Below are 4,721 nucleotides of genomic sequence, written 5' to 3'. Positions count from 1 at the left end.
GCCCCAGCTCTCTGAAGGAACAAACATCCTTCCCTCTGCACATGCTGCACAATCTGAACCTGGCCATTCAGGGCAGGTCAGAGGAGCTTGCTCAGCCTAATGGTGTAACAATATTTTTAAATGCAACTCCTGCTCGAGGATGCTGCGTTTGCTTTGCAGCCCAGCTCCCCTGTTGGAGAAAGCACATGGTTTGCTATATATAGGGGGACTTGAAAAATCACTTCCGTTACTAAACCAAGCACAAATAGTTTCAGATGACACTTTTGGTAGAGAAGATCCGTGATTTCATGCACTGTGTTTACTGAAAATTATGCACACACAAATTACCTTAATGAGATGCAAACCTTGTCATCTGCATTTAGTGCACCAGGAAAAAAATCTGGTAGCTGCAGTGATAGTATATTTAACATACAGAAAATAAATAGTTTGTTACATCAATGCTGTCAAAATGAAACAAGCCAAACTGTGATTAAAGCAGTTATCATTAAACCAGAGGCTGACTTCCAGAGCTGTTGTGAAAACAGCAAAAGAGCAATTTTCCTAAGTGCATTTCAAGTGATTGAGTAAAAATTGAACTTATGGTAGACTATGTTATAGAATACTACTTAAAGTGCTTGGATGATGATACTTCATAACACAGAAGCCTTCATGCAGTACAGTTTTAATGCTTTTTTGTTGCTGAGCTTGAAAGCCTATTAAAGATTGTGAGACTTTGTGTCAGTGAGACTCAGCCCCACCATTCCCAAATATGACAGCAAGGAAGTTTTGTCCCTGAGAGGTTCCTTGTGTATATAAAGGGATGGAAGGGAGAGAGGCAAAACTTCTTCTATGATACAAGATGCATGTCTTGCCTCCTGCCAAGCAATATTCTGTGCATCTTCAGTATGGCAGGAGCTGTAAACATGTTGTATAATCACATAACTGGGCTGTGACCCATTTGTTAGCAGCATAGGAAAAATACATCAAAGTCACAGAGAGTCTCTTCAGACAGGCCTCGACAGATACCCATCTGGTAATAGCCCCAGACTGTGAAGGATGGATGATTTATAGAGGTGTTAAGGAATCCTTCTTTTTTTGTATATATAAATCCCTGTTTAAACTCTGTACTGATTAACTATGAAGTCAAGGAAAATGTAAGGAAAAACAATGCAATGTTTTAGAAACAGTAGGGACTTGAGCAATGGGTAAGAAAAGATTGTGACCACATTAGAGCCACAGGGAGTGCTGAGTATTCCTGAAGATCACAGAATCCTAGAGTGGCCTGGGTTGGAAGGGACCTTCAAAATCATCTTTTTCCACTCCCTGCCCTGGGCAGGGACACCTCCCACTGTCCCAGGCTGCTCCAAGCCCCATCCAGCCTGGCCTTGGGCATTTCCAGGGATCCAGGGGCAGCCTCAGCTTCTCTGGCACCCTGTGCCAGGGCTGCCCACCCTCACAGTGGGTTATTCAGTACAGAATGTGTCATTATCAACCCATTCCATGCTGGACTATCCCATTTTTGTGCCAGGCACATACAAACACAGGATGGTAGCCCCTTTCTTTAAAAGTCTGCAATCTGAGTATCTCCTTAGTAATTTAAACAAGGGTGAATACTGAAATCTGAGTGCATGTAGATATCTTCTCTTGCCATGAGTCCAAACCCACAGCATGGATTTTCTTCATTGCACTATATCCTGTTTATAATAATTGCTTTGCTTGGGGCCCTTCCCTTTCCCAAAGCCCTTTTGGATTTGGGGAGGATACATTAGTGTTGGTATCTTCTGTAGTCTAGACTTGCAAGTTCCTACTCTGTTGTTACATTGCTCCACTGGAAGGTTTGTAAGTCACACTACTTGTCAAAGTTATGAGGATGCTGAATCATTTTTATTAAGCATCAAAGTCTCCCCCCCCACCTTTCATTTCTTTAACTGAAAGCTTCATTAGATTGCAAAATGGCACCTCTGTGCTCAGACAGGGCTGTGGGCAAATCAGGTTCTTTCCTTTGTTAAATCTGATTGATTTATTGCACATATAAAATGAGCAGTAAATGTTGAAGTTCTAAAAAGTTATTTAACAAGTGTCTGAGTGGAATGAAAATAGCTTTCTAAAATAGTGCAAATACTTATCATAAGCATATTAAAGAGACTTTTCATTTTCAGACATTACCAAATGCCCATAAATTCTTAGATATTCAGCAGTCAGGCACCTGAGGAAGCTTAGGATAACAATTAATTATGAGACATGCTGCTCAAGAAGCTCTTTACAACCCTGAGTTCTGCAGCACTCTAGGAAGAAAGAAGGCACCATTCTGCTTATTTAGTAGCAGGAAACAAGAGGCAGACAAGGTTTGACTGGCATGAGATGGAAAATCACCTCAAGTCTCCCTCCAGCCAAGTCAGAAGGCACGAACTGGACATCACCGGAGCTCCAGATGACTCCAGAAGGACTCTGGACCCTTCTCCAGGCAATTGTCAGTGCTCTCACTGCTTCAGGACTGTGCTCTCCCATTAAACCGCTTGGCAGTCAGTGCCTCCATCAGCTGGCTGAGCTCGTGGGGAACAGAGGGCATTTCAGAGAGAATCCCACCCCTATCTGCCCTCTGCAGGGTGCTGGGACAAGCTCTGGGAGATCAGGGAGCTGCCCCTTTCCTGGCCAGATCCTGGAGCAGGGAGATGGGTGTGCACCAGGGGCTCAGGGACAGAAGAGTGGAGTCACAGCTTGGGAAGGAGCAGAATGTGCCTAACAGAGACTTGGGGAGAAATCAAACATGAAGGTGCAGCTGAGCAAAGCTTAGTTACTATTTCACATTAGTTTTGCTACTGGTGCCTTGTCCAACTTCAGAGTTACTGTGCTCACAACCTGAGCACAGTATCTTTTCTAATTTCTACTGACTACATAATAGAAGAAGAGAAGCAAAACAAAAAGGGAGAGAAATGTGTCAGAGATGAGAAAAGATTGAAGAAAAGAGAAAAATTCAGTTGAGAGGTGGCAGAGGACATCTAGGGATTATGCTCTGGAAAAAAAAAAAAAAAAGCTAAGAGCAGAGACTTTCATAGCAACTGAAGGGGAAAATAATAATAAAAAAAGGCACAACAAAAAAACCTGTCTCCTGTGGTGAAACTTCAGTGAAATGCTATTAAGGATAAATCTTTTATTGTATTGTCCTGCAGGCAGTCTGGTAAAAACTGTATTCTCAGCAGAAATGAACTCTCCCATTATAAAAAAGGAAAAACTGTCTGCTTTCAGGACTGGCTCCATGTAATGGCTGCTGAGGTACCCACAAGGGGATATCTGGGAGCTGTAGCAAGGAGAAGTAGGTCCAGATATTTCCTGCTGAAATAAGGTCTTCTGACTGAGAAGAGACATCAGATGTGTTTGCCACCAGCTTCCCATGGGCTGTCAAAGACTGCAGCTCACATAAAAGATTTAGCCCATGGAGAGCATTTGGAGAGGAAATAACTCCCTTTGCAGTGACTTGTCAGGACCTCTTTTAATTGGGTCTTTGGCTGAGAAATAGGGAAAAACACTGGCCAAATTAGTCTTGGTGGAGTTACAGAAAGGAAAGATTTGACCCCCAAGCTGTGGAAGGGAGAGAAATGGTTTTCCAAAGGAAAGGGAAACACTGAGCTTTTTAAAATGTTGGTCCAGAACAAGAAGTCTCTGTTCCAATGAGAGATGATGCAAATTTAGCCCATCCTCCCCAGCAGTGGTACCCACACTAGCCAGGTACCTACACTACCCTGCCACCCTCTGCCCCCATGGGCACAGGGATGGAGGCTCAGACAAACAGCACCTGCAGCCAAAGGGAGAACCACAAAGTCACAAAATGCCAGAAGATCCAGGAGGGGCTCTCTGCAGGCCCTTTGCTCCAGCCAGGCTCCAGGCCAGCTCAGGGCTCTTTTCAGCTGAGTTTGGACAAACCTGAAGGGTGCAGATTTCCCTGCCCCACTCCCAGTGTGTGCCATGCCCAGCCTCCAGACTGCTGGTGAAGATATTCAACAGCACAGACCCACAGCAGACACCTGGATCAGAAAATCCCTTTTCCAGCTCCACAAGTGAGACTTTTAACCCTCACTGTTCCCACTGAAAAGCACATCTTACTGTCTTGTGGTCAAACACCTTTAATCACTTCGTTCTAATTTCAAGACTTCATGACAACTATTCACCTGTTTGTACCAGTTTATGCCTGTGTCCTATAACAATCCTTATTTTCCCTGGGCCATGTGAATTCCAGGCCTACTGCTGTCAGAAAGTGGCACTTCCAGACTTCAAACAGCCCCTCTTAATCACCCATTCCAGGCCTTTTAAATACATTCTTCAAATTACAGGTTTTGCACTCTCAGACTTTGAACATGTGAGGAATTTACCTGAATCAGTTTTTATCCATTGCCTCATAGTTCCAAACCTTTCCATTATTTAGGTCAATGTAGCCGCACTCCCTCCTTCCACTTAGATAAAAGATCCATTTTCTCACTGTATTTTTTTTAACATCTCATACCTGAGACATTTTGCTGTTGCTATACTGAGCAAAGAATTGCTTTATCTTTTCAAGGGAATAAAGACTACTTTTAAAATCTTGTGTTCATTTGAAATTGCAGAACTGCTTTGTGTTTGTGTGCATTATTATTGCATTACAGAACAGGCTCTGATCATGACTGCAATCCCCCTGCAGTTGGAAGTGTTCAATCTCAAGTTTTCACAACTCTGTGAACTTTCACATTTCTTTACATACGACATGGTCC

This window comes from Melospiza melodia, chromosome 19 (assembly GCF_035770615.1).
Source record: "Melospiza melodia melodia isolate bMelMel2 chromosome 19, bMelMel2.pri, whole genome shotgun sequence".
In the NCBI taxonomy this organism is placed as follows: domain Eukaryota; kingdom Metazoa; phylum Chordata; class Aves; order Passeriformes; family Passerellidae; genus Melospiza; species Melospiza melodia.
This window is presented reverse-complemented; position numbering follows the sequence as displayed.